Source organism: Numida meleagris, chromosome 5 (assembly GCF_002078875.1).
Source record: "Numida meleagris isolate 19003 breed g44 Domestic line chromosome 5, NumMel1.0, whole genome shotgun sequence".
Lineage (NCBI taxonomy): Eukaryota > Metazoa > Chordata > Aves > Galliformes > Numididae > Numida > Numida meleagris.
The window spans coordinates 16,095,477-16,110,075 of NC_034413.1; positions in this window are offsets into that span (position 1 = coordinate 16,095,477).

Here is a 14,599-nt window from a genome sequence, read left to right on the forward strand (position 1 = left end):
CGCATTTCCCAGGCACGTAGGTAACACAGTGTGAGAAGAGGAGAAAGTACTGAGGCAGAACTATCCCTGAGAGAGGCTCAGTTAAGAAGCATAAATAATTGCTTGGGCTCAAGTACAAGCTTTTATACTTAAAAAATAAATGGAACTGTAGCAAAATATCTAACACTTCAGCAGTAGTGTGTTCGTTAATGTGATACTAAGCTACTCTTCTGACAAAGTGTAACGTGTCCATGGGTGAGTGAGAAGTCACCATGTGCCTGGCATGTGCTGGTACCAAAGCCTAGGAGAGACTGCATCTCTGGGCTGTGTGTCCTACCACGTGTTTCTAGGAGAAAGGGAATCACAGAGATGGGGCTGGGTGATAAATAGCGTTATAAATCTCCCAGGACAAATCAGAGCACAGGGAGGCCAGCATAGGACAGAACAAAGAAAGTGAAAGGCAAGGCATGGGCAGCCAGGCATAGATGCACTTCTAGGTCTCTCCTTGTGACTGGCTGTCTTGTGAAAATATGCAAAAATGTAGAGGGGACAAGGGTACATATTCAAGACTTTGAGGATGAAGACACCAACCTAGCATATACTGTATAGCCCCAGTGGAAAGACTGCTTTAACCTCATTTGTTTAAAGGGCAGCTGGACTCTGCAGTTTGGGGCTGCTCTGAAGTTACAAAAGTGTTTTTTTATTTCCTGGTTGGTTTTAATACCAGCATGATGTGAATCTCAAATTTAGCTAACACCTGTTCAGATATAAAAGCAATGAAATCTGAGCCAAATTCTTTTTTTAAGAGATAGTGCACATTGTCTAAATCCATAAACTGCAGTCATAGAAGAATGTAGGCAGCTGTGACAGCTAACACTGTGACCCCACACCTGGGAGTCTGGGAAGTTTCCATCTATCTCATCAAGCTACGGTCTGAGATGTGAGAAATCCCACGTTAACTACAGAGCGTGGAAGACTTGAAATATTGCACACTCTGAGGTTTTCTGTGCAGGTAGCTGTCTGTGTAGTGAATGAGTGTTAGACAGGAAAGGTCCAGGCAGGTCCATAGAATCACAGAGCAGCACAGTCTGGAAAATAAGAAAGCCTGGGAAAGCTATTGCAGGGAGTAGGTTTGTCTATTAGCTATAGTGACGAACTGGCCTTGCCCCAGCTGGATATTTTGTCTGCGGAAACTCAGTGCAGCATTTGCTATTAGTTATGATGCCCACATGCATTATTTCTGTTAGGAGAGCTTAGTCATACTGCTGTATGTTCTAGACCACCTTCCTACTAGCCATTATTCCAATACTGATTTCTGGCCACTACAGTGTGATTTCTGGATGGTGCTGATGGCAAGAAAATAGGATCAAGTTTTGCTTCTGTTTACTAGACTGACACATTTTTGTAATGGTTGTACTTAGTTCATACTTGCATTGAACTTGTGTTTGCTTCCCATGGTCTCATGAGGCTGCTTAGCTTTTTTGTTTCCTCTATAGCTCTCAAGCTGAAATTTACCCCTCCTTGTTCAGGCAGGAAGAAGCCTTTTTTTTCCATTTGGGATCCCTCTGGATGATATTTCTGGGGAAATGTGGCCAGCTATACTGCATGAGGAAATGACTGCTCAGCTGTGCTGTGCCTAAACACTGGGAGATATGAGGCGATACTGGGAACTACTCATTCAATTTCAGAGCAATTACCAAAGCCTGTGCTAGGAACTGGAGAAATCAGTAGGCAGCCAGCACTGCTGCAGTCCAGCTGACAGCAGAAAGCATCTGCTGTGCCTCTCTAAAAAGCACAAGTGGCCACTCAGGGTCAGCCACAGTCCTCAGCTCAGCCTGAAATCTCCAATTGCTGCCAGAAGTATCTAGATGTCAGCACAAGAGGATGCCTGCTGGACCTACTTTACTTGATATGCCTCCTTTGTTCAGCATTACAGTGGTATGGGAAGATCCTCACGAGCAGCCATTGAGTGAGCCAGTTCCCTAAAAGGAGTTTTAGGCACAGCTGTGCCAGAGGTCCATTCCTGAGCCCAGCTCTCAGTACAGCAAACACATTTTACTGAACATAAATGTTAGACTAAAACCACTCTCCTATGGGCCAACCCACCCCCCAAAAAAACAATGAAACAAAACCCCAGAACATAACAAAGGAGGATAAAAATATAACCATTACCCTGCTCATGATGTTAGCAATACCGTGTCTAGAGTTCCTTGCATCCTCCTAGTTCCATCCTGCTCAGATGCACTATCTTTATGCCATTTTTTCCTCAAAAAGCAGCTTCAGTAATGGCTTTAGATAAGTAGACTTGAACTGAAAAGTTCTTCTGCAATGCCCTGTGCAAAGAATCGGAGATAACAGTTTTGTGAAGAGTTTGGCTATTCCTGACCACCTTCATCTCTGTTTCTTTCTATTGAGTTAATTAGCCAGTGTGAGAACAGTAGCTGTTGCTCTGAGGTCCTTAAGTATAACTGTATTTCTTGATGGCTATTCCTTCTGTCAGTTGCCTTTGCCAAGTACTGCTGCAAAGTACTTGCCCATTTTGAAGCAGCGTAATCCGCAGGAGATCCACACAGTAACAGTGCATTATAGCACTCTCCATGATATTTTTCCTCCCCTTTCAAATACAACTCAAGGTTTTGTTGCAGTGTCAGTACACTGTGAAACCTGCACTCCCCTTGGTCACTTGGGCCTGTTTTTTTGAGGAAGACCTGGGTAGAAGACTCATCCTAATATTTCCTCCCATCTCCCACAGTATTCTTGCATGTAGGTTTAATATTGTAGCGTAGTATTGACATTAATCAGAAAACTCCTCTGTTTAGCCAGTCTTACTGTGTAGATACAGAAACCGTAGAGTAGTAAAAATTCACGGTATCTCTTTATGCCCATTGCTTCACACTTCAGTTTAATGAGAAGTCAAATGTTTTTAGCTCTCTGTTCAGACGTTTTATTAGCTAGCACCACCTGCAGAAAGTTATGTCAAATGGTGAAATAAATCTACTACAATGAGACACAGAGAAAAGAATCAGTTACCAGATTGATAGTGTAAATACTGCTGACAGAGCCTCTTCACTCCTTGCCCCTGCTTTATGGCAGGAACATGGATTTCCCAGCAGTCCCTGCACCAGACGCTGGGGTCAGTGCAGCATCTTTGGGAGGACACCATTGAGGTAAGTTTTGGGATCACTGAGATGCTGTAGGTACGGAACTGGGAAGTGTTTTGAATCAGTGCTATGCGGTTTCCTCTAGCTACCAACTTAGCTTTCCACATGATTTTTCATGCCCTTCAGGAGAAAATACTCTAAGTAAAGCATTCTCAGAAGATATGCAAAATCACTGTGTCATCAAATCCTCTTCACAGCTTGCTAAAGAACCAGTTCTTGTCTTTCAAAACAATGTTTCTTGGGGAGAGAGAAAGGAGAAAATCAGATATATGGGGAATAGTCCTTCTGTGCAAAATTATTAGTGTCCTGGAATATAAGACACAGTCCTTATTCCAAAAATGAAGGTGGTGGGAAGGGAAAGGGATGATTTTTCTTAAAAAGTGAGGAAGGCTCAAGCACATTACAGAAAAGAAACAGCATAAGAGACACTGCATTAAAAGAAGAACAATATTTGCAATGCACAAAGAATACAAACCATCTTTACTGATTTTTGCCCCTTAAATAGTTATTGCCACTAAAGTGTGGGTTTGGCAAGACATTAAGGCAAGTCAGTATCGTTTCCCATACGTGATTTCTAATCATCCTACCAAATAGACATCTCATCCTCCACACTCACACTTTGGCAACCCTTTTGGCTGCCTTGCCAGACCCTTTGTCGTGCCACAGTATTTCCAATAGTGCAGAATATCTTTTACTCACTGAAATATGTTTACGACTTCCAGATTGATTTATCTGTTAATGTTACCGATGAAGATGATTCTTCCTTTTATTTGTGATCTTTCACATAAATCTAGTCAAGTTAGTTATGCAAAAAAAAAAAAAATGCTTACAGATGTATCAACATTTTTAGAAGTGAAAGATCAATGTACTTTCATAAACTGACATACTGGACTGAATAAATATTTGGCTTTTAGATTTGTATCTACTCAGTCAAAAATGATAATATTTCATTACTTCAGCAGTTGTGTGGTCTTGCTAATTCCAGACAATTATGCTTACAATATGCTTATTTTTACTTTCTGCAAGGAAAGAGAAGGCCACTGTACTATTCTCATTCCACTCTTCTGGAGGATCCATTTTTCAAGGCATGGAAAAATATAGAAGAGCTCAGCTGGATGCCTTTACCCATGTTTCAGAGAACTTTGCAGCTTTGGCTGATCTAACCAGGGTTTCTGCATGTCTCTGATATAATGGCAAAGATTCATCAGGCAAATTTGTATCCTGAAGATGATTGTAAAGAAAAGACTAAATCAGACCAATTAAGTGAACATCTACTTCACAATGACCATCATAAAAACAAAACAACTTCACCCAATAAGTACAAACAACACTGATATTTTGGTGATCCTACCACTTAAACAGCATAATGACAAAACACTACAACTGCTTTATAAAAACACTGAAATGAACATCTCAATGGCATGTGTTTCCAAAGCAAGAGCCACTTGCTCAAAATTTTGTTTGGGTAATGTATTTAATTATTGGAGATTGTCATTTAAGGAATGCTGGAGCAGCTCCCCGTGATTTTGTGGTCTAGTAAAATATATTACATGGCTTTGCTTTTAGGAGTACATCAATACGTAGAAGGTGTACATCCAGTCTAGGCATATAGGATATTCATGGTACAAATTACCTCTCTAAATGGCCCAAATATTTATCCAGATAGAGAAGGAGCAACAGAAATAACAAAAGGGCAACATAGGAACCAAACAAACATAGTGAACTTGAAATCTTTTGGATATTTGGTTACCACCATGCAGGGAGCCTGGCTACTCCAGTCCAGAAATAATGAATGTAATCAGCACCAAAATGGTTTGAAATTACAAAGCCCCAGTTTAGCCCCAATAAGGAAATAATTAATTGTCTTTTTTCCATTTATTTCCTTAAAATATATTTATCCAATGAATGTAATATAGAAAATAGGAAACTAACATGATTTGGCTTAGGAAATAACGTAGAGTCCGTAATTTGATTTTGCATTTTAAAAACACCTACAATTAGCTAAATATAACATCTAAAACATTCTTGCTTTCCTGTATGTTTGGCATTGAGATTAGAAATAATTACCTGGTTAGTTCTCAGAAGTTCCTCCCTCCCTCTTGTTTGGAACCTTTGCTAAGATGTGCTTTCATGTAATAAAGTATTTGCAATGAGAGTAAGTGCAGGTTTGTCTGTAAAAATGCCTGCTCCCAGTACTTTTGCTGATGTAAACAGAACAGTTTAAACAGGGAGTTTACGACAAGACAAAAAATTACCATGCTGCACACTTCAGCCCAACAGAAATGTGTTAGGGTGCCCTGGAAATCTTGTACTCTCACGGATGGTTCTGTTACACAATTTCAACCTTGTTACTGTAGAGAGAGTGGCCCTTCCGCTTACAAAACTTGAGATAAGAGACAGAAACTGGCCCTAATTGTGAACAGTAATAATGTTATAGGGAGGATGAGATACAATGCCATTGCAGCTGAGATGAATATTCTGTGCAAAGTTTTTGCAGTAACGATTTGACTATAGAAGATTTGATGAAAGTGGGGAAAAAACTCTTCATTCATTGCTCTGGCTCCTTTCTTTCTCTCTCACAGCGAGTTCTCCATGAGTGGAGACGCTCATTGGAGTTGTGCTGCAAAAAAGGGTTGGGAGCCAGAGCCAGATGAAAACTGCTGAATTTTCTATCACTGCAACAGCCATTGTGGGCTTCTGCCACCAAATCATGTAGGAAGGACTAGGAACTTTCTCAGTTCTCACAGCAACCCAAGAAGAGATAAGTAGAAAGGATTGGAAATTCACCAAAATCCTCTGCCTTCCCCTAGCTTCCACCTTTATGCCAGACCTCTGACAATTATCTCATTAGCCATCATCTAATTGCCTTTTAAGAAATGTTTCCATTTATTTCTGTGATATATGGACATTTAGTAGCTTCAGGACATTCCACATTTAATTCATCCACTTTTTTTTGAAAACAGGAGAAGTTCTGATTTCTCCAGGGAAAAGGAGTCCTGACTCATGATCTCCATCAAAGCAGCCAGAAAAAGCCAAGCCAGAACTGGAAGAAGAAAAATGAAAAATTGGCTTCTGAAGAAATAGATAGACTTATAAAATGTACTTCATCTTCCTTTGATGGGAAAGTACTAAAAATACTCAATGAGCTCAACACATTGCATTAAATACATTTCTACTGGAATTAGTCACATCTTGTTTGTTATGGAGAAAAGTGCTGCTATGTACAAATCAGAATAGTTTTCTGCCTGAGAAAGCCAAATTATTTCAGCAATAAGAGTTTGACACATGTGGTGGGAAAGAAATGCAACTGAAATTCAAAGATAAAGTGCTGTGGAGACTTACACTGCGTTAAAAAATGTAGAAGAGATTCATTTATGTTTATCATGCTTGCTGATCCCAACACTGGTATTAATATTCAGGGATCATCAGGGATATCGAATGTACTTTGTTGTACTACAAAAAGATATTTTCAAGCACACTGTAGCTCCGTGGATGCTTTCAAGGCCTGCATTGAAGATATTTTATGCACCTGGAACATGTTCCAGAAAGGCAACAATAAAAGACTGATTTTTGTAAAAGTGTTCCTTTGTACAACATGAATCCCTGTTTACTCACTGTGGTGAGCATAGCTTGTTAGTCCAGTTCCCAACCTGCTTAGGAGAAGAGCTGCCTTCAGGTATGCTATGACAAAAGTTAAGGGTCAGAATTAGAATACACACACATCACACTATGCTTAATTTACAAATGAGATGGCTTTGCTATAATGTCACTTGTGTGATCTCCCAAATTATAAAAAAAATCATTCTCTTCTTCTAACAGTAATAAGTAGAAGAGCCCTGAGAATTTCCATAGTACTTTGCTTTCTGTCTTACTGACTAGCTAGATGAGACTGAGAACTGCAAAATCTGTTGCTTTAAAGAAAGAAAGTGTCTTTACAAGTATTCATTCTGGAATCCCTACAGAATCCCAGATAGATGACAGAAGTTACCTTTTCTCTATTGCTACAAAATGAACACTCAAAGCATCTGCCTCTCCCCAAGTGCAGAGAATGGAGCAAATGAAAAAAAACAGTTTACCTCCCGATGTATGTTTTTTTTTAGAGTTAAAATAAACCCCTTTGCCTTGACAAAAAATAAGCCGGCAACTGTCAATGAACACTTTTTTGGGGGGGGAGGGGTGAGGGGAGAGGAGAAGATTTTTTTGAACTTGTCTTCATTTCCACATGGAGTTTCTAAACTAGATGGGGTTATACGTATAGATAGATAGGTAGATTGATAGATAGATAGATACATCGTTTCTAAAGCCTCTAAAATGGGATGCTTACTGTCAATGATCAATAGACCAGTTCTGATTGAATTATATAAGAATATATTCTGAAGTCAGAGTTAAAGTGGAAAATAATATTATAACCAGACATAATGAGATAGGGAAGAGATAGGTCCACAAGTAAAACTATTTTTAAAAAATCTGTAGATATATACATAAAAATAACATATATCCATTCCTTGTTTTATAATCATACCGCCTCATGAAAAGAAGTAGATGTATTATCATCTAATAAGCACTTGTGTTTTTTCTAATATCTATTAAATTCCCAGAACTGTTTTAAAATTATAAGAACATCTTAGAATAAGTTGTGGTATCATGCACCTATAAAGTGATGAAGTGTTTTTCTCCATAAAGTTTTTCATCCGAGAGTTTTCAGACACAGCCACAAAAAACATTGGGAACTACAAAGTACTGATACCTCATTTTCTTCTTTCTGCAACTGTCAGGTCTGTCACCTCTCAAACCAACGCACAAACCCACACGGTAACTAGGAGAGTCACTCAAGGCTAAAAAAGTATTCAAGACTAGCAAGTCATGTAACATTTTAAAGGATTCAAAAAGCAGAGTTGATCAAAGGAAGTTTAGAGATTAGATGGCCTACGGGGATAATGAATTTAGTTTTCAATAGTTTCTGTAGCCAGCAGTACAAAAGCAGTACAGGGATCTGCCTTCCACTGTGATAATCCAAGTCCCCAGACTGTAGCTGTGTCTGTCAAACCAAACAGACTCATAGTTCTGAATCGACAGGAGGTGCTTTTCTAACTCTGTCACTAAGCCTGTTCTGGGATGTGATGGTCACAAGGCTGCCTTTTGGTAGTTATCACAGCATATGCCAATTTTAATAAATAAAATGTGAACTGGGATTCATCCTAGCTTTCCAAATGGCAAAGTAACTGCTGCAATGATGAACAAAAATTGCATAGAAGAGCCGTCAAGCTTTAGGATTACTTAGACAAATGAGAGTTTACAAAGGGGAGAATGGGAAACACAACCCTTCTACCACTTTATCTGTATTAATATTCTATTTTCTGACTTCAGTTCTAGATCACTTTTAGATTGATATGAGAGAGTTCCATGGCACATCATCGTGAAGTGGAAGGATCAGATTATAGCAGATTAGAGTTCCTTTCCTTTCTTTCAAGAAGCAACTCTCCTTGCAGAGAGAGAGAAGTATATATTCAGCTGTATGTGTTACGCTCGTTCTCAAGGAGCACTGTAATAAAGCTGCTTCCTGTCAGGCCAGGAATATTAAATTGTTAATGTGTACAGGAGAAATGTATAGACAGGGAAAAGTACAGAATAATTAGTTATAAGGAGTATAGGAGCGCTGACTATTGTAATCTAACCCCAGAGTCTTTTAAGCCTCGTTACTCTTTACGTTCTCTTACCCCTCAGACCAGGTGAGTCTCCTGTGTAGTTAGTCCCCAGCATTCATTTCTCATTTGTCTATTTTTTCCCTTCCTACAACATTCTGTTTCTCCTCCTCTCCTCTGAATAAATTATCAATGCTGTTACCATACTTGAATGTTTTAAGAGATTACCACTACCCCAGATTAAGTCAGGATTTGGCTTAATGAGAGGCAGTTGTTTTGGTTTCTCATCACTTCACCACAAAGACCAACAGCAGCCTGAATGTACCAAATAGCTCCAGTTATCATGGGTTTATGCCTACAAATACCATGGTTATGCTGCAAAATTCTGACCAAAAAGAGCATGAGAATAATTTAGGAGAGGGAACTAAGTAGCTAAGGTCTTCTAAATAGGAGTTAAAATCCCATAAAATCCTCAGAGATATTTTTTTCACTATGAGTTGTCTCAACATTTGAAGACGTCTACAATTAATCTCATACCCGTCTCTTAAAAAAATGTGCTTAGTTTGGGTTTATCAGGTTGGATTTTTCTTTCTCTTCTAAATAAAGCCACTTATTTTCATAGGGCTGTATCTGCCTGCACTGACAAATGATAGGCTTAAGTTTCTTATAAACCTCCTCAATATGCACTTGTGACTCTGAAATCAATACAGCTCCTCTGAAGTAGTTTTACTTACTAAGTAGATGATGTCCACTTTGGAGCCAAGAATTCTGAAGCTTTACACATTTTGCAAATACAAAAAGTTGTATATTTTTTGCAATTTTTGTGTTTTCTTGCAAGTGAGCATTTTACAAATCCACTACAATTCCTTACCAGCATCAATGGCTGAGTTTGCAACTCAAAGTTTTGCAGCCTGATACTGAAAATTAGTTAATATCTTCTCCCCACCATGCACATGCACATGCACGTGCCTCTTTAATTTAGATAAATGTGCCTTGCAACATTCTCTGCTCCATACAAACATTTTTCAAGATTCTTTGAAATGAGGCAATTTTCAGCCTCCTGCTTTTAAAGAGCAAACAAAGAGTACTAATACTGGGATCTTCCAAAATCTGGAATCACAGTAACAACCATTTCAGGAGACAGGACAATAACTATTTTTAACTCTTTTAGATTACTGTAGAAGTAAGGTCATCTACTTTGCAATTTCCATGGCTATAGAGAAACATTTTACTACTGAGACAGAGAGACCTGCACCAGAGAGTTTTCTGGGCCTTATTAGAATTAGTAGGAAATTCCCTTGGATTTCAGAGAGATGGGATTTTACACATGGAAAATCAGCAAGGAAACATTTATGGAAGACCTTTAGGGAATAAGAAAAAGCTATTTGAGAGTGCTCTTACACAGGATTTCCCCATGGGCAGAGTGCAGGCCGTAAAGTTGAGTATGAAATAAACACTATGACAAAAGAGGAAAGCTTTACTTATTATCAGAAGATGCACTGTTGAAAAAGTTATGGGAAAGTATTAAAAAAAACCACATATCTATGTTTAATATAAAAAGTCAGATATTAAAAAATCTAACAGATAAAAATGAATTTTATATATAATTTTGGTTATCCATGGCTTTTGATATGCAATAGTCACCATAGAATTGAGGTGCATGTATTGTCTTATATTTTTCCCTGATGAAATATAGTAAAATATAAAGACACGAAACCTAAGAGACTATTTTTCCACAAATACCTTACCAAGAAATAAAAAAAATTAAGCTCTTCAACTCATAAATGGCCTCTGTTGAAAATGTTCAGTCTTTGGTTATAGTATAAGACTTACTTGGAAAAGAAGAATTAATGCTGCTTCCACTGAAAATGATTCAGATTTATACAGGAGACTAATTCAGTAGAAATGGAAATAGGGTTCCTCTGTATTAAGTACTGAGTTATATTTTGCTTCTAAAATGTGTAAGCCCAGAGGTATATTAAAATGTTAATTTAGATACTATTTAAAAGGTAATTATTTTATATAATAAAATAAGAAGTCTGCTGAATACTAATCCCTGTGTTGTGATTTCTTTGAATTAATGCTACAGAAATTAGAGAATCCATTTGTTTAAGTGATTTTAATTTAGATTCATGGAAGACTTTCTCATCTACAAAAAATGTTGGGGTCTTTTTTCAGCTCCCATTTAAAATCCTTACCGTACCAAAATTAATGTCAGAGAGAGATATCTAAGGACAGCACTGAATGAAAAGAATGAGAGCAAGTAAATTTGAATGAATCTCCAGAAGAACAGGTTGCAGAAGCACTGCTATGAACAACACCAGCTCAGGCTCTGTCTACTGAGCAGGTCAAGATTTATCACTCCCAGGCAAAAGCTGACTTCACCTATTCACGACGGGTAGGAAAGTCAACTTTTGATGCCTCTTTCCTCCCTCTGTTCACTTCTCCTGCCCCTCTCCCTGGTACATTGCTGTTATTTTCCATTTCACCCGCACTCCCGGTGCTGCCCACCTTGCAGGTCGTGCTTTAGTGCTGTCCAGACCTTTGTCATCTCATCTCACACAGTCTTCTTTTACAGGCTTTTGAAATACTTAAGCCATCTTGGAAAATGAAAATTAAAAAAAAATAAAAAACCTCTCATCTATCTCTTTCCCCCTTCTAGTTCCTTGTCTGATGTTACTGTTATGCTCTGTATTCTGTTGCCGTCTCCTTCCTCAGCCTCAAACAAATCCTCCTAGCCAGCTCTTTGGTGCAAATGCCCAAGAATATTTGTTGCATTCCAATCCAGAGAAGATTGCTCAGACTACAAAGGATATTTTGCTGATTTCTTGATCAATATAATGCAAATATAAATACAGATTTGGATTTTCTTCTAGTTCTATTTAAAGAAGTCACAGAGCATATAATCTGGGAAGTCCTCTGACACTAGTCTCGTTAATTTGAGATAGATGACCTAATATTTCTTCTAAAAAATCCAAGGGCCTAGACTAGTGCAGTGAAAATAGTTTTTATCTACAATTTTTTAATGTTTATATCTTACTTTCATTCACTCTCATTTTATTTGTTTCCTTGCAGAGATGCATATACGAATATTATATAGTTTTGCTATTTTCCTTCAAACATTTTTTTCCATAATTCACAGTTTCAGAGTTTTTATTGACAGTGATAGTTTGAAGGCCCCAAGGCTAGGAAATTATGGTATACAAAGTATACAACCTCTCAACCCAAATGTGTTGTAGATAAACCAGATCTTTCCTGCACATACTTACATCTGTTTTACGCCTCTGACGACGTATTCGTTGCACAAAAGGGATTCATCCCATCTTTTGACATCCTCAGAGACCAATATTATGACATTTCATAACATATTTTTTGCTCATGTAAGTGTCTTCATCCTTTTCCCTCTGTTGCACTTCAGTGTTTGTTTCTATAGTGTCATCTCTTGTTGCAGATTACCTATCTGATTTCTTAAGAATATCGCACACCTAAGTTGGGTTTTTACTCAAATAAGCAGAGGTGGTTTCCAGTGGAATCAAACCAAATGACACAGTCCATATGATTACTTTTTGCAGCATATCATATACAGAATTTTAGAAGACAGAATATTTTGAAACTGCTCTCAAAATATCATTCTTATACGTAATCACTTGAGTTGTTCCGAGCAAAACGTACGCCTTACAGTTCCAATGACCAGCTTCAAAAAAGATGAGGCACAAATACAACAAAAACCGTTCTGGGAAATCACATCAGAGAAAACTCAGTGAGGGAAGTATTTGAAAAGTCAGAAAAAACACATATTTTCAGTACTCCAGAACAAACAAAAAAACCCCAAACCATATTCAGCCTAGGAATACTGCCCAGGACCTCAGTCTAGGTGTACACGCCTGTGTGTCTGACCTTGTGCAGTAGAAGACTTGAGCGCATATTTCCCCCAATGCTCACTGTTCCTCCAGCACTACAACACATCTTTGGCTCCAGGCAGCGGGGCATGCCCATGGCACAGGGCATGTCTGCCCCCAGAAATACAGATTATCAGGGAGTAGCACTTCAGTGAGACCTACAGACTCACCACCAAGTTCAAGTCACCAAATGTTTTTCTAGGGAGCACCAGGTGGTCACCAACCCACTCTTCTGGGAGAAATGCCCCCTGTTCAAGATCTGACCCAGTTCCTTCTGAGCAGGCAGCTGCAAGCAATAGAGTAGAGCCAAAAAGCTTCATCTTCCCAGGTTCTTTACCCTATTTGTGAGTCTAGTCACCACATCATCTAATAGAAAGGAATCTTTCTGCCATCACAGTCCTTTATTTATTCTTGCCAGGCTAGACATCTATTAATCATTACCTATTTTTTAGCAAGAATATGAAATCCTTCTTAAATCATTCCTTGTGAAGTTACAGCCAGGGCAGATGAGCCACACAAGCTTCTTTCACATGATGAAATTTAGCTTGATCAATGCTTAAAATGAGAAATGCCAAGAACTTCTTCACATTCCTAGGCCATTTGCATATATGCCCACTCTATATTCATTACTTTGACATCTACTGCTCTTTTTCTGACAGCAGAATGTTGATTTGATTTTCACTCTTGCCATTACAATGTCACAGGTATAACAGCGCTATGAATGACATGGTAGATTTACAGATTGAATAAAACATGAGTTCTGAGAAGTAATTGCTGGTAGGAAACTAAATTTTAATTATGACTTACAACAGGATAACAATTAGCTAAATAAAATTATTTTATTCATTATCATGATTTATAGATCAATCCTTGGAGGAAAATTTCCAACCATAAGCTTGTTTCTCATTTAAAATATTATAAAGATTAATATTCAGAGACTTACAACTGGAAAAGCTTGTTTTGGAATCACGGTGACAACAAAGTGAAAATAAGCTCTATTTTTTGCTGCACATATCATAAGTAGATAGTAATTTTTGAATGGGAAAGAGGTATCTCCAATAAGAAATTAACCTAAAAGAAAAATTTTATGGGACTGAGAAAAACAGTTCTAGAATTGTGATCCTAAAAAAAAAAAGCAAATCAAAAAAAACCCTACCTCACTGCCAACACAGCATCACAGCATGGATGTCTGTGAACAGCCACTTCCCTGATAGCTGTAAGCTCGTCCAAGGCATAGATGTCTCCTCCTGACTCAGAGGGCTGCAGAGGCAGAGCCAGCAGTACAAGCAAGCAAACTGCCCAAGTTACCAATCCAATGAGCACGGACTGAGAGGGCTGACCGTGCAACACCAGGACCAGAGCACGACGCGTTGAAGATCTGGTCACTGTCTTTTAGAGATGGTTGTGACAGTGGTGATAGCTATGTTGCTTATAAGACAGTCAAAGTACTTACTCTCAGCGCAGGAAAGTCTGGCATCACGGCTCATACCATACCCACAACTCCTTACTCTCTGGGCTCTCCAGCCACCAGGATACCCAGAGTGACAGAAGCATTGTCTGTCCCATGTCTGATAAAACTCTGTGAGCAAAAGCCAGGACTTAACATTTGCTAATTCCCAGATAAGCTCCATCATTCTATTCAGCAGAATCAATCCTCTAGAGATTCTATTTGGCCCACAGATCTCAAATGTTTTTCCTGTAAAAAAGCATCACTTCGAGAGCAGCAGGGGAAACCATTTTACCCCCAAGCTGGAAAACATTGGTAATTAGGTGCTTCATTGAGAAACAGCTAATGATCAGGTCTCTTAGGGTAAGGACCACTGTTTCTTGTGAGTGTCATAAGCAAGAAATCTTTTTTATAACATTTTCACAATACAATTGCCCTTTCCAAGAAAGTAAAGAGCCCCACTGCGATCTT